The 24,449-nt window shown below is 42.8% G+C and overlaps 1 long non-coding RNA gene across 1 annotated transcript in view; it reads right to left on the minus strand.

The window, feature by feature from the left end:
• Nucleotides 1-3,543: 3,543 nt before the first annotated feature.
• Nucleotides 3,544-24,449, minus strand: part of LOC141114173 (uncharacterized) — a 133,774-nt gene continuing 112,868 nt past the window's right edge. Inside the window, exons 2-3 of the long non-coding RNA XR_012236884.1 lie at nucleotides 11,849-11,953; nucleotides 3,544-3,804 (exon numbers count right to left, since the gene is read on the minus strand). This is a non-coding gene — a long non-coding RNA (uncharacterized lncRNA). The remainder of the gene's footprint in view (nucleotides 3,805-11,848; nucleotides 11,954-24,449) is intronic.

Raw genomic sequence — 24,449 nt, forward strand, 5'->3', positions numbered from 1 at the left:
GGATAGTCCAATCATCACCTATACATATACATTGGCTCATCCTGTAAACAATGTAACACGATACTTATTCAATAGAAACAGTCACAATAAAAGTATTACAAGAATGCACAATTCAACCAGAATCATCCCACAGCTCATATCTTAACTCGAGTGTCAAAAAGTAGGGGGAGGGGTGTTTAACCACCCAATATTCGAGAAAAGGGGAGAGACACATACTGAGAAGATATAAAGTGCTGCACACCCCGATTAATGTCAAAAAGGAAAAGAAGGTATCCCCCGTGGGGTTTTAAAGCAGCAAAAAATTATGAAAATAATAGATTGTTACTTGAAAGAGTTTTTTTATTAATGGAACTTAACCATAATGGTTAAAATAGGAGCTGTGCTACAGGAGATAACACAAATGAAGCTGGCACAAGTATTATACAATGATCAAGCGCTAAAATGGGATGATAATCCTGACGCGTTTCGACCCCGTTGGGTCATCTTCAGAGGATTGAGGCGCTGTGACAAAATTTGCGTATTAGAGTTCATGGATGTGACCATAAAAATACAATATAATATATATATGTTTGACAGTATAATTACCAATCACATTGTGTTTGAGCAATTTCTCCTGAGCTTATAGTTCTCCGACGTCTCCCCCACCGGGTCCCGACAAGAGTCCCCGGCCGTCCACCACGTCAACAGGGGAAAAGGGGGGGTTAATCGTCCATGCGTGTCTTACAAGGAGTCACACCAAGTGGGCATCTCCCAAAACTGGGGAGGAGCATAGGGGCAAGCGAGCGAGACCTGCAGCCAAAGCATCAAATAACAGACAACTGTACCATCAGTGCGTTCGGTCTAGCACGGATAGAGATATATGTATCATGTGTCATTTTTTGAAAAAAAAGAGATAACTCTGTAATTTATTTGTTTGTTGGATGTTGTCTGTACTTGGGGTCAGCGATGTATGAATATTCCTATAGTGATGATGGTAACAGAAGGGGGAGAAGAGAAGGGGTTAACAAGGGTAAGTAGAACTGCATATAGATATCAGTATATCAGAGTATGTAATGTAATAGGTAAATAGTGGTGTCTATGTGTTGGCCGTGAAACAAGTGACGAAGTAGGGTGAAAATGTAGGAATATAAAGAAAAAGGCGAGTGTGGGGAGAACATGTGAGGAAAGAAGGGGACGGGCAGACTATTCGGGAAAGAAGGGGACGGGCAGACTATTAGGGAAAAAAAAAAAAAAACCAGGGGAAAGGAAGGGGACGGGAAAGAAAGAACGGGAAGGAGGGGGGGATGGTTAAGGGGAGAATGGGAAAAAAAGATCAGGGAGTGAAGGAAAAAAGGCTTAGGAGGAAAAGATCCAGGGGAAAAAAAGGGAACAGATAGGTGAAGTGTGAGGATAGTGCAGGTGGGGAGATGCATGTGAGTGGAAGGGAAGCATGGGGGTGGGGAAATGGGAAGGTGCAGTGCAAGGGGCCAAATAAAACAATCAAAAGGCAGTGAAAGCAAAAACATATGCAAAAAACATATTCAACCGTGTATATGTGAGAGGTGGGTGTGTGTGATAGTGTACTGAAAAATGCATGGGTGCTAGAAAAGGGGTCATGAGGTGTCGAGATGGGAAGAAAATGGGACAGAGGTGAGACAAAGAAACACACAAGTTGAAGTGCCATAAAGGGGGACATGTATGAGGGTGGGTAGAATCGGATGTAAATTGTACAAGATAGTATAACTAATCACAGTGGGAAGGAATGACGTGACAGAGACCCACAATACAGGGTATGTCAGGTCCAACTCATCAATGTGTTCAGATACTGGTAATTACCTGTCTCCAGAGTATGTCAGTTGATCAGTCTGATGAAACAGTAGGAATTAAAAGCAGATCCCCCAATCTGCTTGGTCATTATAAATAAAGTGCTGGCCGCTGATTGGATGCCTAATTAGGCTGCAGGTGCATGCAGGCTGTCCCCACCCCTCCTCCTCCAGCAGGGATTAACCCTCCACATGTGGCTCCCCCGGCGTTCAGGAAGATAAATATCCCGGCACAGCCGTCACATCCGCCGTAATAGCGCAATGTCGCACGCGCGCAGCATCGCGTGCCCACAACGCCACGGCATCCGGATGTGATCCAGAACGCCGCTGGCAGGAAGTGATACACCCGAGGGTGCAGAAAGGAGGCACGGACCCTTTAATTGTGCCCCCCCTCTTTTCCTGCCAGGAAGAGACGCAACGACGAAGCCCCCATCCCCAGGACGGATCCACGGCCCATGGGACCCACATCGGGCTCAGGAAGGGAGAGAAGCAGGGGAACAACACAATGCAGACAATATGTAACAGGATTATAGGAACCTATAAATTGCATTCTAGTGTACAAAGATCTAGAAAGCTAGGGCTAGGACTAGGGCTGGCTAAAGTATCCCAGATTATTTATGCAAACAGCAAACACACAAATGTGTGTAGTTACAAACAACTTTTTCCCTAAATCCACAAAACACACAGTGTGTCAACATGTGGTAGTTCCCATCACGGGGTATCAATGGATGTGTTTCGGGGGTGCAACCCCTTCCTCTGAGCTTCTTTAGTTAGGAGAAAGGGGTTGCACCCCCAAAACATGTGCATTGACACCCAGTGATGGTAGATAGCACATGTTGACACACTGTGTGTTTTGTGGCTTTTGGCAAACTAGATGTATGGCAATACACACATTTTAGTCATGGGATCATTAGGGAAATAAGAATGTTAGGGCACAATTTGGGAGCACCTTCAAATTTTGGGTTTTATATTCTTCAAAACACTGAAAAATTTAAATTCATGTTAGTGAGGGCAATGTTTCCCAATTCTCCTCCTCAAGATGCAAACCCAGGTCATGTTTTCTATACTTGTATAATTTGGCACAGCTTATGTTGTCATTTTCAATGTTAGTAATTCACACAGTCGTTTTTAGACCGAGGAAAATACAGTAAACAGGACCTGGTGGTGCACCTAGAGGAGTGGAGTGGAGAAACACTGAGTTCGGACACTAAACTTGCTCATTTAAAAGTCAGAAAAACATGGTAAATACTCAAAGTGCAAACAGGAGGCAACAAGTGTAACAAGAAACTTCCGAACAGGCAAGAGGAAATTAGAATTTGGCAAGCATGTCTACAAAATTTCTGATTCTTCGCTGTAAAGCAGTGGCAGCCTCCTTTATTTGCTCCAGCTCCTTCAAACAATGCACCATATCTGCACTCATTTGGCCAATTGTGCATCTTGGAAGATCATGACCTAGTAAGAAGACAAAAAAGGATTAAGGGAACCATGGTCAAGTGGCTGAGGCCCTACATAGTGAGTTATGGGCAAGTTACTAGTCATAATTCAGGAAATACTTACCTACCCAGTCTATTGTTGCTTGCAACCTGCTTGCCCTTCAGACACCTACACTACTAGGAATGTACACACTGCAACTACTCAGTAACCTGGCCCTGGTGCCTGAGTCTCCAAAACTCGGGTAACTAGAAAAAATGACAGCTCCTTCCACCTCTTCCTTCTCCATGCTAATGTTAAGGCACTACATACTTTGCTATTGTGTGGATTGGGTGTTTGTTCAGCTAAACACTCGACATGTAGACACATTTGAAGCCAGTTTCCAAGAATACTTACTTGCGCAAACGAGAGGCTCCCGAATACTTGCTTCCTCTTCGGGGTCACGTTGGCCTGAAGTTCAACTTGCGTTAGGTGATTTTACATCCACAACAGACAGGTCTGTGCTGGGTCCAGGAGTCAGATCCCATGCCTCCAAACCCACATCCTGGGTGAGATGACCACACTCACTTTCCTTTAAAAAGAAACAATACACCATTCATTAAGCCACCCCTAGTCCCATCTGTTTCTAGCATCCATTTTGCTACATTAGTTGACCAACCTTGCACTTGGTCTGATGACAATGTTTGCTCCTGACTAGTGGATTCCACCATGCTGCACTGTGTTTTTTTTACAGTGAAAAAATGCATAGAAAAGCAGAGCCGGAGCAGGGCATTGCACTGACCAAGCTCCGCACGCCTCAGCCCATAAAAAGCAGCAATCAGTGGTAAGGGATGCCCAAAACATCATCGGACCAGCAGCCCACAGATCGGGAGCAGATCATGCGATGGGGGACAGTGGGGAGCACAAAAAAGCAAAGACCCGCTCAGCAGCCCCGAACGATACACGCCTGCCAGGCCCAGCAGCAGCCTCCCCGGACCAAGATGGAGGCGGAGAGGGGAGACACAGAGCGCGCCGGCGGCCTCCAAGCTCCTCTGACAGGGACAGTGCAGGAGCGAGGAGGCACAGAGAGGGGCAGACCACAAGCCTAGCAGCAACCCCCCCAGACCACTCAACAATTAGGACCAGGAACCCCTGAGAACAACAGCTCCCAGACACAGCAGCAGCAGCCTTATCAGGTAAAGATGGCGCCGACACAGGGAGCCTCAGGGCAGGGGGCCATCATATCCAGCAGTTAATCTTCCCCCAACAAGGCATGGCAACACAGGACAGTATGGGCAGAGACCCCTTTTCGTCCCAGTCTCAGGAAGAGCCCCTCACACCACAGGGTGAACAGCCACAGATGTCCCCCTTGTCTATCTCCCCTGACAGGGAATTAATGTATGCTGACTCCCCAGCCTCATCCACAGACAGACAAATGGCAGAACTTGCCTTGCTGGCTCTGAGCCAAGACAGTTCTGGGCACCCTCAACCACCTATCCCTGCCACCACATATTCAGGAGATGCAGTCCTTCTGGCTAGATTCTCCACACTCCTACAACAGGAACTGTCTAAAGTCTGCACAACCATTACAACTGGATTGAAAGACGATTTTCAGAATATAGGGGATTGATTGGACACCATAGAGTCCAAAATGGACGGTACAGTGAAGAGAGTTAACCAAAATACCAAAATAATTTCTTCCCTGCAAGACCAGCTGGATCAGGCTAACGTGAAGATTGAGGACCTGGAGAACAGATCTAGGAGGTACAACTTCCGCGTACGTGGCCTTCCACAGTCAGTGGGAGACCTAGAAGACGCTATACACTCCTTGATGAAGATCTGATACCAGATATTTCCCCTCACCAGCTGGAAATAGACAGAGTACACAGAGCCTTGACAGCACCTAGTCTGGATGGCCTACCCCGTGACATGATAGTTAAGCTGCATTTTTATCGGATTAAAGAAAAGATAATGATGGAGGCTAGAATTAAAGGAGATATATCACTTTTGGGAAATATGGTCCAGATCTTCGCGGATATCTCCCAGGCAAAGATCCAGAAAAGACGACAACTGAAACCACTACTAACCCGTCTGATCAACCACCAGATCAAATATCGATGGTCATTTCCATTCCGACTGTCCTTTACATTTAGAGAAAAATCCCACTCTTTCGCCAGCTTCCAGTCCGGTTTCTCCTCTGTGGTCCCAGCCGAGAAGATCTAGAATCAGGAAGTCTCCATCTATCACCTGAGCATCCCCAAGAAATGTCACCTGGACATTGCTCCTCATTTTGAGACCAGTCTTCCTGCACTTCCTGCAACTTCAAAGACCTACCGAAGATGCACAGTTTTGTTTTGATGCATACTCTAACTGCATACCAGATGATTGCATTTCTTCACCCCCCCCCTCTTTTTGTTTGTTTCTCACAAGAGAACGTTCCTGTTCCCAAATGTGGACCTACCTTACCTTGCATTTACGACATTAAGGCTCCATGCACACTGGACGCTAAAATAATGTTATAAAAACGCCAGTAGCTTTGCAGTGAGTCTTTCAACGTTTTTAAACGTCTTTGCAATAGTGTTTATTAGCATCTTTATAGCGTTTTTCAGCGTTAGCGGTTTTTAGCGTTTTTTTTTCAATTTTTTCTTTCAATGGATGAAAAACGCTAAAAACCGCTGGTGAGCCACGTTTTTGAGCGTTTATTGACGTTTATCATCGTTTATCAGCGTTTTGCATTTTTTAGCGCTTTTTGAGGTAGAAAAACGGCACTTTGAATGCGATTTTCGGGCGTCAGAAAAAAGCCCATAAACTCCACTGCTCATTAAAGCTGAAAAACGTCCATGTGTGCATTGACACATAGGCTAACATAGAGTGGAGTTAAAAAAAACGCTAAAATGTCGCAAAACGCTCCTAAATGCACATAAACGCGCGTTAATTACCGTTCGCCGTTCTATTTTTTCAATGCATTGTGGGAGTTTGGGAATGCATTGTGGGATTTTTGGAGTGTCCTCTGTTTTTTTTTTAAAAACGCCCATAAACGCTAACGCTAAAAAAACGCTCATAAACTCTAGTACAAAACGCTGTTAAAAGGGTGTTTTTCAACCAGCGTTTTCTGCCAGCAATCTGGCATCCAGGAAAAGCTTTTTGGAGCTCCAGTGTGCATGGAGCCTAAGTCCGGCTAGATGGTTCCTCCCATCCCTTTCAGACAATGCAAGAGATGGGCTGGAGCGGAAACGCATGCCACTTGTGGTGAACTTGCCCCTACCCTAAGAGTGGAGGCAACTTCGCAACACATTAAAAGGGGCTTGGTACTCCCACGGTTACACTGCATCACACAGTGTACTGTTTTTTTTTATTTGTTAGCATTGTTTACGTGTTTTTTTTACAGCTTAACCAAAGATGTACAGTCTTCTATCACTAAATCTGTTTTTCTCTCTTCTTTCCGAGCTTTTCTCTCCTTTGGTGCACTCCCACTCCAGGAATGGATCCGACGTGATAGACCGAGAAGATCCCAAACGGAATTCTTAAAGCTCCTAAAATGTGAGTACAGTCCGCTGAACCCCTATGACCCGTAGATCCTCCACAAAATATACCGTCTTAACACTTAACGTGCAGGGCCTTAACTCCCCTATTAAAAGGGTAAAAGCCTTTCAACAATATTATAAAATGGGGATAGACATACTACTATTGCAGGAGACACACTTTTCGCGGACCTCTTCCCCTAAATATCTAAATGCACGGTACCCCACAGTCTTTTTATCAAATGGACCAGACAAAAAGCGGGGAGTAGCAATATGTATGGCTAAAAAGATGCCTTTCACACCCACCAATGTTATAAAGGACAAGGAAGGCCGCTATATCATGGTAACAGGGAAAATCAATGAGAACGGAATCACCCTACTTTCCTATTATGCTCCCAATACAGGTCAAATACAGTTCCTTCGCTCAATGCTGACAGTGATTATGCCCCATGTGATGGGCATGTAATTCTGGAAGGGGATAGCAACACTTCTCTAGAATCTAACCCCAGGAAGACAGTTCTAAAACACACCCCAAAGCAGAGTGGAGGAATAGCAAGCAGCTACGATTTGATTGATATATGGAGAGATGCCTATCCCACCACCAGGGACTACACGTTCTACTCCCACCAACACAAAACGTATTCCCGAATAGATCACCTATTCACTTTATCCCCTCTACTCTCATATGTCTCGTTGGCTAAAATCCTGCCCATGGCATGGTCAGACAACTCCTCGATCAAGTTACACTAACAAACCTATGGTCGAAATCGCAACCAACTTCTTGGCGACTAAACGAGTCTTTATTAAACGACCCTATTATTGCCAAAGGAGTTGAAAGGACTCTCCAACACAACTTTCAGGACAATCCCCCCTCGTTCTCCACCCCAACCATGATTTGGGCGGCTCATAAGGCCACTATCCACGGTAAACTGATGCAATTAGCCTCCAGAGCGAAACAAGCACGTGAACAAACGATCAGTCAACAAAACAAGGAGTTGCAACGCCTTATGCGTGAACAAAAAGCTAATCAGCATCTTGATCTTAGAGACCAGATTGATGTCACCCGTACGGCCCTGAACTTGAGTCTCACCACTAAAGCAGAAAAACACATTAGATGGTCCAGACACTATTGGTGTATCTACACCATGGGGGGATAAACCTAATAAACTTTTGGTGAGGAAACTGACTCCCAGACCATTTACACCTGCTCTACCTAAATTGCGGTTGCAGAACGGCCAGACAACCCAGAATCCCCAGCTAATACTGCAGGAATTTTTCACGTTCTACTCCAAACTATATTATTCCCCTACCCCTCTCCACAAGGATAGGGTGGAGGAGTTCCTCTAAGACATCCCGCTCCCTACACTAGACCGAGATCATGCAGAGCTGATGGAAGCGGAAGAAAGAGAAGTAGTAGCAGCCATTAAAAACCTAAACCCATCCAAAGCGCCAGGCCCAGGTGGATTCTCTGGCCACTATTATCGCAAATATGCAGAGGTTCTAACCCCACATCTATGCTCTTTTTACAAAGAATTAAGAAAGGGCTCCCTCTTACCACCACAAGAAAATAATCTCTTTATTCACATTATACCCAAACTGAATAAAGACCATGGGGACTGCGCGAATTACCGCCCGATATCGTTAATAAATGTTGACCTCAAGATAATGACTAAGATCTTAGCTACTTGCATGAACTCTTTCTTACCAAAATACATTGACCCGGACCAGGTGGGGTTTGTTCCCAATAGACAAGCCCCGGATCAGACCAGACAGATTATCAATATAATATCTGCTCTGAACTCGGGCTGGGATGGGGGGGGCAGAGGGGGGCGCTATTACTCTCATTAGACCTACACAAGGCCTTTGATTCCCTGTCCTGGGCCTATCTGTTCTTCATCTTAGAACACTACATGTTCGGTCCGAAATTCCTGACGACGCTTAAAACCATATATAACGCTCCCTCAGCACACCTCGTAGTCAAGGGCTATCGGTCACAAAACATAAATATTCACAGGGGGACCCGACAGGGACACCCACTGTCCCCCTTATTGTTTATTATGGCGTTAGAACCGTTAGCCATCAAAATTCGAGATCATCCAGATATACAGGGAATTCACTGTGGAGACCGCAAACATAAATGCGTGTTGTTCGCGGATGATATACTGCTACTTCTCTTCTCCCCAGTCACCTCACTGCCTACACTAAACATAGTACTACAACACTTCACTTCAATTACAGGCCTGCAAGTGAACCATTCAAAGTCTCAAGCACTCAATATATTCTTACAAACACGCATAATTCGCGCTTTCAAAGCTCATTCTCATTTAAATGGCAGAATGAGGCCCTTCCATATTTGGGTATCTTCTTAACTCTCACCCTCTCCACACTATATAAATGAAACTACCCTCCACTGTTTAAAAAATTAACAGAGGATCTCAAAAGATGGTCAAATAACCCCCCATCGTGGTTCGGTCGACTGTACTCTATTAAAATGACCATCCTCCCTAAGTTATTATATCTGTTCCGGACTCTTCCAATAGCAATTGTAAGAGCTGATCTAGTGAAGTTTCAGACAAAGCTGTTGGAATTTATATGGGGAAACAGAAGACCCAGGGTGAATAGACGAACGTTATACACACCAAAACTGAGGGGTGGTCTAGGAGTATCGGATCTGATCAAGTACTACCACGCAGCGCAATTGTCCCAACTGATTCGATTCCACACACTACAGCCCAGACCACTCTGGATGATGATGGAATCCTCCCTATACCCGAGTAGAGAGATTAGTCACTTAATGTGGATGAAAGGGAGAGATAGACAGACAATATCGTGTCCGACTCTATCTTTCTCTTTAAATCAATGGGACAAACTGGTAGCTACATATAAATTTAAATCCCCGCACACCCCATTAGCCCCATTGTTTGGCAAGCCTTCATTCACCCCGGGTCTTCACCGTCATGACTTTGCATGATGGACTAACAAAGGTCTGCTACAAATAGCGGACTTCTGTGACCATAGAAGTGTTTTGTCGAAACGGGTCCTCCAGGAAAAGTACCATCTCCCAAATTCTGAACTATATTGCTATACCTAGATAGCTCATTAAATCGCACTTCGGATCTAACCACTTCCACCCCAATGGAAAATTTTTGCAGCACCCTCAACAGACACACTGGTCACATATTGCAGATTCACAGTATTTTAACCTCGACTTTTCAAAAACTATTTTACATGCAAAAATGGGAGCAAAATGGGAGCAAGATATGGAAACCAGCTTAAAAGCTGAAGAATAGAGCAAACTAACACAATGTGCATCCAGATCATATATCAATACCTCGCTGTTAGAGGCAAACTATAAAGTCTTGATGTGTCGGTACATGGTCGCAGCGCAGATAGCAACCTTTGCCCCGGGGGCCTCCCCACGGTGCTTCAGGGGATGTAACATAGACGGCACCATGCTCCACACATGGTGGACATGCCCAAAAATGCGAAGGTTCTGGATACGAACATATAATTTCATATATTCACTGACTCAAGTGAATCTCACTAAGTCACCCCTACAGGCACTGTTGGGACGTCCAGTGAAGGGGACATCAAACCATATGAAGAGACTCATTGCCTTCATATTTGTAGCAGCAACAATATCGATTGCCAAATCTTGGAAATCACCAATGATCCCTTTTCACTTGCTAAAATTGAAACTATCATGGATAATGGTGAATGAACGCCTCTCGGCAATTTTAAACGATAAGATAGCTTTGTTTAACAAAATATGGGACCCCTGGATTAACTACCTCTCGGCTACAAAATGAAATGGGAGTGGCTCGGGAGTACTATTCTCCAGGGCCAGAGTGCACCTCCCCTCTACTATCCTTTACTCTTCTTTCTCTTATTCCTGTCCTTTCTTCCTTTTCTTTCAACTTGAATTGGCCTCTAAGGGCCCATGAACCGATTATGGCCCCTGGGTTCACTTGGAAGTTATCCTAGTAGATTATGCCTAGTTGTGGTGACAGAGCATAAGGTTCCCCGTGCTACATGTTGGAGCATGCCTGTGCACCACCTAGAGGAGGTTTTCTTTTGTATTGTTTTGGTTTTATTTTATTTTTTCGGTTTATGTCTGACCATACTATATGTACCTAGAATAGGCATAATGATACACAAGACCTCACATATAAATATAAGGTAATTTGCGATGTAACCTATTCATAACTGATTTGTTAACTGTACCATTACTACGTACTACAATGGTAAATGTTGATCTTGTACTTGTTTAAACATTTCTTAATAAAAATATTGGAAAAGAAAAATGCATAGAAAAGGGAAGGTGATGTCATTTTACAGAGGGTAAACACTGGACAAGTACCAACATTGAAAAAGTCCTGCAGTTGCCCCCCACCCCTCTTGTCTCCTATCGGATAGGGGATATATGATGATCATTCTAGCAGGCGTGACTCTGCATGCCTGTGATCCCCGGGGGCCTCTCCTCTAGCCATGTCTACACTGGCAAGGCTGCATTAATGGGCACTGATGAGACAGGCAGCAACCAGAAAGTGTTCTTTACTCCTTAAAGCGGAGCTCCACCTTAAACAAAAATATTAAAAGCCAGCAGCTACAAATACTGCAGCTGCTGACTTTTAATAAATGGACACTTACCTGTCCCAGGGTCCAGCGATGTCGGCAGCCGAAGCCGATCGATCGCTCGTCTCTCGGCTGCCCCCACCGCCATCCTCGGTCAGGGAATCAGGAAGTGAAGCGTTGCGGCTTCACTGCCCCCTGGTTCCCTACTGCGCACGCGCGAGTCGCGCTGCACATCTACACTGGTCCCCATTGTGTTGTGGGAACTGTGTGTTTCCCAGAACACAACAGGGGGGTGGGCATTTGTGGCTAGCTGCGGCTAGCTATTCCCGGAAGTGGGTGCAGATACCTGTATTATACAGGTATCTGCACCCCCCTGAAAGGTGCCAATTGAGGCACCGCAGGGGGGGTGGATCCGATGAGCGGAAGTTCCACTTTAGGGTGGAACTCCACTTTAAGTTCTGCCCTAAGCCCATGGCCTTTGACCCACCTAGAATCACCCCTGTCGGTGGCTAAATGAGTGTGTTTGAAGTTGTCACTTACGTGTGGGAAGATGGCCTTGTTGCCTCCCCTGTTGTGCCCGAGCAAGGGTAGCCTCCCTTTGCCCCTTCTGGTGGCTTGGCTGTTGCCTCATTTTTTGGTGCCTCCCTGTTGAAAGAAGATAAAAAAATTAGGTACAAAAATAAAGAAAAGTACAGAAACAGAACCAAATAAGAATGTCCATATCTGCTTTCTATTTTACTTCATCTTTAAAATAACAATTCAGACAAAGATTATAGAAAACATTATATATAATTCTCTCGAGCTACTTGGAGAAAGCACATATACAGACAGCTAATTTACACATATCCATATTGGTTAGATACAAACCTTGCTTACTTTTTTGATGATCTTATGTATGAACTCCATCTTGTCTTGCTCACGATGTTTGAGATCAGATCATCGTTTTCTGATTTGGTCCTTTGTGCGTGTCACCGAAAATTCGCCCTGTAAAATGGCGATGATCTTTTGTAATTGTGCAGCTTACAATCGTAGTCGTGCTTCTCAAGGATGCGCACCATCTCCACCATCTCATCCTTGCTCATGGGGGTTGCTTTGTGCCTCCTATGAGCTCCACCACCGCGGGGCTGCCTGGAATCCGCCTAATCCGCCATGTCATCCCTCCCAAATGTTACGTTGTGTGTGTCGCATGCAGAAGAGAGATGGTCACGCCCCAGCATCATGACGCACTGAGAGCAGAGTTTCACGTATGCGCAGAGTATATAAAGCCATAACGCAGAGTCGATGTAACTGCCATAGGAACAATCTTGGAGTGAAGGACGAATGATCGCCATCTCCAACACACGAAAGGAGCCAGAAAATGAAGGGACAATTGGAAATTTGGGCAAAGGTGGTTAGTGGCCTATAGTGCTTATATTTTTGGCCTTGATTGGGAACAGCTTATGAGTTAAGCCAGACATGATGTTTTGTCTTGTGAGGAGAGCAAAATTGTGTGTGATTGATGACCAAAAAGATTCTAATTATGTCCAATTTTTATACACAGGAAAGTGTCATTCAGGAGGAGCCCATGACCAGCAGCCAGACGGAGTCCCAGATCCCTCCCCTACGCCCTCCTGCATCATATCATGATGGATAAATTTACCTCACCAGATTTTTTTCCCCAATTCATTGACCTGTACCGGGAGCTGCCCTGTCTCTAGAAGGTTAAGAGTCGAGACTACTCAAATAAAATCTTGAGGAAGGCAGCGTTAGAGAAAATGCTTGAGTTGGTGAAGCCAGTGTACCCCAGGGCAGACATCAACTATGTCAAGAGAAAAATCTCAACATTTAAAAGGGAGCACAAAAGGTGATGAACTCACAGAGATCTGGAGCATCAGCAGATAACATATACGTCCCCAGGCTGTGGTGTTACCACAGCCTGCGGTTTTTGTCCGACCAGACAGAACCCAAGCCATCGCTGTCTACACTGCCTTCAACATCTGGAGAGGCCAGAGGTCCACACAGGTCCTGCTGCACAGGATGAAGATGTGGAGGAGCCCAGCTTGACCTAGGTATAGCATTGTTGAACATATTTGTTTCCAAAAATACAATGATGATAACTAGACGTTATTGTTAAAATATTTCTGCCTTAACAAAGTGCTTTCCATATCAATAGACAGTAGTGACCAAAATGATTTGTACAAGAATAGAAAATGCTGGGGTCTGAATGATAGTCTTTTCTATTTGCCCACATTCAATTTGCAAAAGTGAGGAGAGCAAAATTGTGTGTGATTGATGACCAAACCCTAAAAAAGATTCTAATTATGTCCCATTTTCATACACAGGAAAGAGTCAGTCAGGAGGAGCCCGTGGCTAGCAGCCAGACGGAGTCCCAGATCCCTCCCCTACACCCTCCTGCTAAAAGGGCCAGGAATAGCAGGAATCTGGATGAGGCCACAGCTGCCTTCCTCAGCCAGGCCACTACCGCCCTCAGGACAGACCCAGATGGGGTTGAGGGATTTACCGTGCTGACTGCCAATAAATTAAGGCAGATGGATGGTGAGCAAAGGAGTAGGTGTGAGGAACTGATCCTGCAGCTCCTCAACAAGTCCTCAACAAGGGAGTGAGGGGCCAAATGAAAGAAAACACACACCTGTGTGATTTTGTTGCTCCACATCCACCACCTCCACAGCCACCCCCCACCACAGCCACCCCAGACACCACAGCAGCAGGGCGGACAGTGGCAATACCAGCCACAAGACCCCCAACAAGGCCGCTGGTCTGAGAATTTGCATCCCTACCCCCTTTACTAATTTTTTTTATGGTTTTGTTGAATAATGATTTTCTTTGTTATATTTTATTTATTTTTGTATGCATAGAATGCACTTTTTGTTTAAGTTCTTTATATTTGAATGGCATATAACATCTCTAATTTAATTTTTTAATTTATTTTAATGCACAATAAAAAAAATTGTGTAGAAAAATACTTGGCTATGTGTTTTACTTCAAATGACAGTTTGGGAGTAGGCAGTTACATTTTAAAAAATACAAGGTAAAATTAACAAGGGACACCAACATAGTTGTATCTTTGATCTTAAAAACTACGGGATAATAGTGTTGTGGTAACTTGCCCAAAAAATAAATAAACAAGCATAATAATATTATTCTTGATATCACTAGAAAATAAAATTTGTAAAAAAGCAAACTGCGCTATTAACTGTCTATACCAAGCTGCAACTCAAGATGTTATACAACACCAACACACGAATACAAAAAAAAGGGAAGCTGCACTAAATAAATTAACCTGTGAAGCACTAACCATTCAAGAACTGGAAAGATGCACTCACAAAAAATAATGAATGAAAAACCTATCAAAATAAAAAAATAAAAAATAAAAATTGTGATTACTAAGTGAACTAAATGGTGTAAACACAACAAACGTGAAAAAATGTATGAATAAACTAAAAAAAATAATAAATGGAAGTGAGCCAAATATGCCAATAAAATAGAAGTTTACACTAAAAGCATAAAAAACAAAAAAACAAAAAAAAAAAAAAAAAGAAGAAAAATTGTCCCAATAGAGTTAAAATGAGGCTGAACAATAAAGGATTGACAGATAAATAAAAACATATAATGACAAATTGTCAACCTGATTAGGTGACAATGGTGAATAATATTCTCCAACCAAAAATTGTGTTAAATATGTAACAAAGTAAGTCCATATAAAAATATAAATATAGCAGAAAAATAAAATTTAAAAAAATTATTTTATAATGATTCCAACGGCATATGCTAATGATGACTGCTGAGACTTTCGTTAGTAAATTCAGAAGTAATAGTCCATAAGGATGTGTCAATGAATCCTCCACGGTGACATATGATCCAAACACCCCAGAAAGTGTGAAGAAATAGGAAAGTGCCTCCACCTGAGCACACGCTGCCGCTTACCAGATCGATATGGTACCTAATTACAGGGGACCAGGGGGCGCCTATGGCTTATAACCCAGCCTAGGGTCTCTGTGCCGTGCACCGAACTCCTGAGCCTCAGCGATGATAATCCTCATACGATAGGACACGATTAATGGATCCCCATAAAACAACAAAAGGTTTGCATAGTATAAAACCCTTTAAATTTGTTAAGCTTAAAGACGAGTAAACACTTATGCCCCTTATACACGGTCGGATTTTCCGACAGAAAATGTTCGATGGGAGCTTGTTGTCCAAAATTCCAACCGCGTGTAGGCTCCATCGGACATTTTCCATCGGAATTTCTGTCACACAAAATTTGAGATCTGGATCTCAATTCCGACAACAAAATCCGTTGTCGTAAATTCCGATAGTGTGTACACAATTCCGACGCACAAAGTTTCACGCATGCTCAGAATCAAGCAGAAGAACCGCACTGGCTATTGAACTTCATTTTTCTTGGCTCGTCGTACGTGTTGTACGTCACCGCGTTCTTGACGTTCAGAATTTCCAACAAGATTTGTGTAATCGTGTGTATGCAAGACAAGTTTGAGCCAACATCTGTGTGTACGGGGCATTACAGTTAAGTGAAATAAACCAGCAATAACAAAATCTAGCCAGCCGGCTCTTGATAGCAGCCCTTTACTTCCGGGACTAGCGTAATACGCGGTGACGTCAGCATGCCACAATTTTTCTTCTTTTTTTTTTTTTTTGTTATGCTTTCCGACTCGTCCTTGCTTACCGAGCATGCGTGTTTGTACTTTGAACTTTTGTGTGACGGACTTGTGTACACACGATAGGAAAATCTGACAACAGACCGTTGTCCGCCGAAAATTTGCAAGCCTGCCATCCAATATTTGTTGGTGGAAAGTTGGCCAACAATTGTCTGATGGAGCGTACTAACGGTCGGATTTTAGGCAAACAGTCTTGTCATCGCACAATTCTCGGACAAAAATCTGATCGTGTATACGAGGCTTTATACTGTATGTTTTATAAAGCAACACATATTTAAAGCGGGGTTCCACCCAAATTTTGAACATTATCTCTATGCATTCTCTTCCTTGCCTAGATGCTGAAATGCTGTGTAAAAAAATGTAAATCGCCGTAATTACCTTTTTTTTTCTAATCTTCTTAGCACTTCCTGGTTTTCCTCCCATGGGAGTAGGCGTGTTTCTAACCTCTCCCAAACCTCCCACAGTCCCCTGGGAGCTAGTCTCAGGCTTCCCAGCATGCATTGTGCAACAGCGTCATCACAACATCTCGGTGAATGCTGGGAGCACAGCATTCACTGCATCCAGGAAATACATGCTTGTGGGCTTCAAATGCCCACAATGAAGATGGAAACCGCCTTCAGTGAATTTTATAAGTTATTCTTTACAACGAAATCGGACACAGGCGGACTTATTACACAGAACATGTGAGTAGATAATCATGAGAAGAAAAGTTTGTAAATGAACTCCAAAAAAAAAAAAAACGATAGATAGGTGGACCCCTGCTTTAAGTTATGTATATAATTTCACCAAACAAGAATATGCAGGGGGTGAAAATATCTAACAATAGCAAAATATCAGTGATCTTATAGGAAATACAGCCACCCTTTGCCTTTAGACTAGGTTCAGTCCTTTTTAGAATGCCATCATACAAGTTCTGAACAGTGTGCACCATTTGTGGAGAAAAAAAGCCTACAGTTCTTTGAGGGAGTCTGGAAGTCTACTCCACACTCTAATTACTCTTACATCTATTAGATCTACTAATACTAATGTGCAGATTGACTATTTCAGTAATTTTACTACTAACATGCACATTAGCTCAACTTCTATACCAAACACCCAGAATAACCTCTTTTTTGTTCAATCCTTTGCTTTCCAAACACAGCTCCTAACATTTTGAATTCTACTCCAACTAATTTTGTTAAAAAACCCTTACAATTACCTCCAGACATGCTATTTGAATTGAATCCCAGACCTATCTAAGACCTATCTACCCAGACTTAGGTTTCATACAATAAGAACAATATTTTCCCTAGCAAAAATCACATTCATGGTTAGAATTTCAATTATTAATTTTTTTTTTTTTTTTATCCTGCTCCATGAATTTTCTTGTCACTCTGGTGAAAAACAAATGTCTCCCACCTCATCTTCTGGTCCACTTACCTATTAGCCGTTGATAGCACTCAACCTCATCAGGCCAAAGTGTAAGGTCCCAAATCTGACAAATCCTGTACCAGTTTCATGAGATTTTGATCTTTCCCACAATCACAAAAAGTGGCAGAATAGTTTTATCATGTGGGATGCTGAAGGAGGGAGAGGAGGTACTTTTCATTTTTTCTTTGTAGGTTTTATTAAGTGCTTAAATGCAGGGAGAGGGGCTACTAAATAACAGTGACTTGCAAATTTTTACCCATTTAATAAATTGTCCTGGAACATTGATCACATGGTGTCTGCTGAATGGTAGTATCAAGGCTCAAGCAGAAGAACAAATGTTTGGCACTATAAAACCATATTGACGATGTGTAGGGGTCATGAACACCCAGCGACACAGTGATGCATTCTACACTCCAACAAAATTATAGCACTATACTTTGGAAGTCTTTTTTTTGCATTTGCTGCAAACAACATCTGCTTCTAGTAAATTACTATGCTCCTGGTTTCAAAAAGTAGATAGAAAACCTGAAAATTTTAATTTAACGTTTGTTTTAATTCACTTTATTCAGCATCCTGAATCTCAGGTGTGTTAGAAATGTTGTTTTTCAATTTTTCTTGTGTATTTGATTACAGATTATCTGTGATGACACTGGTTTTAATTACTAGTTAATATGTGATGGTTTTTTAATTAGAGGGATTGGATTAACCTTTACATGATACCGCCAGCTCATATTCCCCTTTATATCTCAGTGGAATGTTCTTTCTTGCTCTCAGAGCACACGTTCTCAGTACACGTGTGATCTTCATCTTGCTAGCATGCATATCATACACCGCTTGGTAAAAAAGTGTTTCCTGTGAGCAACAGATGTGATAATAGCTCACCAGGGACTCTTACAACAATAGTGATCCCACCAAATTATGGCTAACTAACTTAAAGGAACCCATACAACAGAAAGAAAAAAAAAATAATTACTTCTTTCACGTGTTGTTACATGGGTTAAAAAAAGACATAAGTCCACCTAGTTCAACCAATAGAAAAAAAGACATAAATGATAAAAAAAAAGTGTCACTAGCAAGCAGAGTTTATACTTTTAGATTCGTTTTTGTTTATGTGTTTTTTATATTTTCCTTAGAATTCCTGTTTTATTACCATCTCCCTTTTTTAATTGTTATTGTATTATTTTACAGTGGACTGGACAAGATACAGTGGCTTGCGAAAGTATTCGGCCCCCTTGAACTTTTCAACTTTTTGCCACATTTCAGGCTTCAAACATAAAGATATAAAATTTACATTTTTTGTGAAGAATCACCAACAAGTGGGACACAATTGTGAAGTGGAACGAAATCTATTGGATATTTTAAACTTTTTTAGCAATTAAAAAACTGAAAAGTGGTGCGTGCAAAATTATTTGGCCCCTTTACTTTCAGTGCAGCAAACTCACTCCAGAAGTTCAGCGAGGATCTCTGAATGATCCAATGTTGTCCTAAATGACTGATGGTGATAAATAGAATCCACCTGTGTGTAATCAAGTCTCTGTATAAATGCACCTGCTCTGTGATAGTCTCAGGGTTCTGTTGAAAGCGCAGAGAGCATCATGAAGACCAAGGAACACACCAGGCAGGTCCGTAATACTGTTGTGGAGAAGTTTAAAGCCGGATTTGGATACAAAAAGATTTCCCAAGCTTTAAACATCCCAAGGAGCACTGTGCAAGCGATCATTTTGAAATGGAAGGAGTATCAGACCACTGCAAATTTACCAAGACCTGGCTGTCCCTCTAAACTTTCAGCTCAGACAAGGAGAAGACTGATCAGAGATGCAGCCAAGAGGCCCATGATCACTCTGGATGAACTGCAGAGAACTACAGCTGAGGTGGGAGAGTCTGTCCATAGGACAACAATCAGTCATACACTGCACAAATCTGGCCTTTATGGAAGAGTGGCAAGAAGAAAGCCATTTCTCAAAAATATCCATAAAAAGTCTCGTCTAAAGTTTGCCACAAGCCACCTGGGAGACACACCAAACATGTGGAAGAAGGTGCTCTGGTCCGATGAAACAAAAATCGAACTTTTTGGCCACAATGCAAAACGATATGTTTGGCGTAAAAGCAACACAGCTCATCACACTCAACACACCATCCCCACTGTCAAACATGGTGGTGGCAGCATCATGGTTTGGGCCTGCTTTTCTTCAGCAGGGACAGGGAAGATGGTTAAAAGTGAGGGGAAGATGGATGCAGCCAAATACAGGACCATTCTGGATGAAAACCTGTTGGAGTCTGCAAAAGACCTGAAACTGGGACGGAGATTTATCTTCCAACAAGACAATGATCCCAAACATACAGCAAAATCTACAAAGGAATGGTTCACAAATAAACGTATCCAGGTGTTAGAATGGCCAAGTCAAAGTCCAGACCTGAATCCAATCGAGAATCTGTGGAAAGAGCTGAAAACTGCTGTTCACAAACGCTCTCCATCCAACCTCACTGAGGTCGAGCTGTTTTGCAAGGAAGAATGGGCAAGAATTTCAGTCTCTCGATGTGCAAAACTGATAGAGACATACCCCAAGCGACTTGCAGCTGTAATCGCAGCAAAAGGTGGCTCTACAAAGTATTAACGCAAGGGGGCCGAATAATTTTGCACGCCCCACTTTTAATTTTTTTTATTAGTTAAAAAAGTTTCAAAAATCCAAAAGATTTCGTTCCACTTCACAATTGTGTCCCACTTGTTGGTGATTCTTCACAAAAAATAAAAATTTGATATCTTTATGTTTGAAGCCTGAAATGTGGCAAAAGGTTGAAAAGTTCAAGGGGGCCGAATACTTTCGCAAGCCACTGTACATCATTGAATGACATAGGCAGCATTGAAGAGCAGTTAAAAGTTTTTCTTTTTCATCCAAATGTGTTGAGCATTTGCAGTGTGACTCATAAATTATCCCTCTGTTATTCAGTACCAGAGCTGTACAAAAATATTTGCGCCTAAGCACTTGCTACTGTATTTGCTTTCTCAAAAAAAAATATTAGTGAATTCTAGGCCTCCTTCCACTATCTCAGCCTCAAAGATATATTAGGTTTCATAAAATATATAGAGCTTCCACAGTTGCAACAATAAATGTCATCACTGTGAAACACTAATAAAACAGCTGCCGCTTAAAATGCAAACGCATAAACATCAAAAGGGATAATAAAAATTGCACAATTCCAACTCAGGTGCCTATGATTATTATAGCAGCGCTATTATCATAATGTTTATGATCAGCTTTCATGTGTATATAACACACAAGGGATAAGCAGTTGACAGATGATGTGAAAAAGTCCCAGAAACCGGTTCTCGGACAGAAAAAAGGCTCCAATAGTGTAATTCCGTTTTCTTTCTTAGTTTATTAATAAAAGTTTTCCATACAGGGTCATCGGTCAAATAGCTTAAAACTATCTAGGCAAATGGACGAGCATTCCTCACAACACAGGGAATGGTGCGACTCACACTCCATGGGAAGCAGCGTCCCCCGCTTGCTTCCTGGTTTGTCTCTTCCTGGTCATGGAACGCACTTGTCCTGTCGTCATAAGGTCACGCCCTGACTAGTTTCATCATGACGACTTCCTCTGAGGGCGCCCTTAGAGGAAGCGGTAATGACAAAACTAGTCGCACCATTCCCTGTGTTGTGAGGAATGCTCGTCCATTTGCCTATATAGTTTTAAGCTGTTTGACCGATGACCCTGTATGGAAAACTTTTATTAATAAACTGAGAGAGAAAACAGATTTACACTATTGGATCCTTTTTTCTGTCAGAGAACCAGTGGAGATCTTAGGATATGCTGTGACACCTTCCTTGATGCTGAGGATAGCTGTGGTTTACTTATCCATAAAAAGGGAAAAAGAGGCGCCTCTGGGTGCAGATTTTTCTTAAAAAGGTTTAATATACATTCATAGTCACATGGCAACTCACATTTAAGAAGTTAAAATAGGCATAAGTGTAGTCCCAGCAACGGGGGAGTCATCAGTGCAGTCCATCCCTCTTTCTTCCAATGGAGGTGCGCTGTGTCATCTTCTCAAACACCGCATGATGGTGCTCTGCTGGCCGCGGTGGAGTGTGTATGGACACAAGGTCTGGAGCGCAAGCTGGTATCCAGGCGAAGGAGGATGACGTCACTGGAAGAAGGAGGATGACGTCCTTCAAAACTGATTGACAGGGGCGGTGTCGAGTGGTAAATATGGGGAAGGAAGGGGGAGTGGCCAATGTACGCAATGCACCGTGATCTTGTGCATTACATGGAAATGGAGCATTACAAACGAACCTTATTACAAAAATGAATTAACAGACAATCACAGGCTGGGAATACATTATTAAAAACAGCAACAGAAAGCAAAGAACAATATTGCATGTGGAAAAAACAAAGTATATAGAAAATTATGCATAACTATGTGTGTAAGGATGGGGGAGGGGAGGAGGAAGGGAGGGAAATGTTGCTGGTCACTGCCATGTACATGATGTATGATGCATGGTAGTGACATGTAATGGTGTGTGTAATAAGTGTAAGATGAGTGGGCCTATGGGCAGTACATACAATCTATTGCAAGTGTACAGAAGTATATATACACATACGTGGAGGTTACATACATATCTCACGTGCTACACGTGAGTGTATGTATATACATGTAAGGGTGGATAGCTAATAGTCATGGAGGAAGTGGAGGACATTTAACCTATAGTAAATGGGGAGCCAGGAAAGGGGAGAGGGAATGGGAGGATGGGGAAGAGAAAAAGGGGGGGGTAGGGGGAGCCACAGTATCACGAAAAAGAAAGCTCACAGAAGAGGCTGTAGAGGAGGACAAACCAGACAACAATCTAAATGCCCAAAAACTGTAAACATTTTCAACTTGTCCAATCACATTTTATCCTCCGCAGATACTTCCTTGCTTAGTCGTGGCCTGAACTTTGCCCCTGCCAACAGACCCAATCCTTTTCTGCTGTTTAAAGATCTTAATAGCTATATAAGAAATCTTACCCTCAAGAAACACTTCCATAAAAAACAATATTCCTGCTGAAATTATGACCAGCTCTCCATCTGTTTCACCATTGAATGAGTCTGAATCCATCTCAGAAAACTTACGACTGTAACAACCTGGATATAATCCCTTCCGACGAGGACATCTTATGATTACTCTCACAACATCTAGTAGCCACTTCCCCTCTCCCCATCATCCACTCCACTCTTAAGCCCAAATCTGTATTTTTTCCCACCCATTCAAAAGGACCATACCTTCTACCGTGTGGTTTTTGCGGATCTAGTTAAATTTTGTAATTCCACGTCTGCATCCAAGTCCCATAACCTATTACCTTGTGAAACCAGAGCTCTTGATACACTCATGCATGCTGAAGACTTGATAATAAAAACTGCAGACAAAGGAGGGGGAATTGTTCTTCAGAATAAAGTGGACTACATCCAGAAGGCAGATAGACTTCTGTCAGACCAAGCCACATATACAAAGCTAAAGAAGGACCCCACCATTGAATATGCCAAAGACCGCCCTAACAGACGGTATAATCACCAAAGTAGAGAGCTCCTTCCTACATAAATCCTTTTATTCCATACCCTACTTCTATCATTTGCCTAAAATCTATAAAAACCTTTCACACCCCCCTGGCAGACCTATCGTGGCTTGCATGGATAGTGTCACCTCAGGTTTCAGCCTCTATGTAGACCAATTTCTACAGCCAATAGTCCTCCAACTCCAGTCCTATATTCGCGATGGGACACATTTATTGGAACTCCTCTCGCCCTATAAATGGGAGCCCACATACGTTTGGCTATCACTGGACGTTAGCTCCCTATACACTTCGATCCCCCACTCTTTTGGTATAATGGCTTTAGAGCAATTCCTGGCTATGGATCCTCTTATCAACACTCGTCAAGCAACCTTTATCGTAGAGGCCACAAATTTTTGTCTAACACATAACTACTTCGCCTTCAATGGAGATTTCTACCTACAGCTACAAGGCACCGCAATGGGCGCCAACTTCGCTCCCTCCTATGCCAATTTGGCCATCGGTTTCTGAGAAAACCAATATATTCATAATAACAACCCATTTTCAGCCAACATCATATTTTTTGGAAGGTATATAGATGACTTTATCATCATCTGGGATGGCACACCTGACCTCATCACTTCATTCGTCAAGTACTGCAATAACAATACCTACGGACTGTCATTTACACATGAAAGCAACCCAACAGCATTAGCCTTTCTGGATTTGGAGCTTGGACATGATGGGCATGAAATATATGCAAAAAATTACACAAAACCTACAGCGTGCAACTCATACCTCCATTTCAATAGTTGTCACTACCCAAAATGATTTCAAAACATTCCAAAGGGCCAATTCTGCTGCCCTAGACAAAATTGTACAAAGGACACCGACTATATCCAACTTAGTGCCAACTTAAAAAACACATTTTTGGAGAAACAATATCCTGAGAAATTGGTGGAAGAAGCATACCAACTATGCCTCAATGGAAAACCCACCAAAACAAACCTACCTCCCAGAGACTGTTCAAGCAGGTTCATCACCACTTGTCACTCCAAGTACAAAAAGATGGAGAAAATATTTTCCAAACACTGGGGCATCCTACAGCAAGACCCTCCTTTAAAAACTATCCTTCCTCAACATCCCCGAGTCACATACTGCAGGGCTCCAAACCTTAAAAATAAAATTGCCCCCGGCAAAATCAAAACAACCCCCGGTTCCCTCCCCAGCACTCACCCTGATACCCATAACAGGGTTGTATCAGTGCCGGAAAAAACTTTGTAAGACATATAAATTTGTGGAACATGCCCAGAAATCATTCTGTACCAAAGGAAATGCTTATTCCCTAAAGGAATTCTATGATTGTTTGTCTGATTATGTCGTGTATGGTCTCACTTGCCCATGCGGCCTTATCTATGTCGGCCGTACAATTCGGGCCTTACGACAGCGCTTTGGAGAACATAGAAGGAGCATTGAGGGAGGGACTGACCCACCCAGTGTCCCGAGACGCTTTACTATGGCCCACCGTGG

The sequence above is a fragment of the Aquarana catesbeiana genome, linkage group LG01, assembly GCF_042186555.1.
Source record: "Aquarana catesbeiana isolate 2022-GZ linkage group LG01, ASM4218655v1, whole genome shotgun sequence".
NCBI classification, from domain to species: domain Eukaryota; kingdom Metazoa; phylum Chordata; class Amphibia; order Anura; family Ranidae; genus Aquarana; species Aquarana catesbeiana.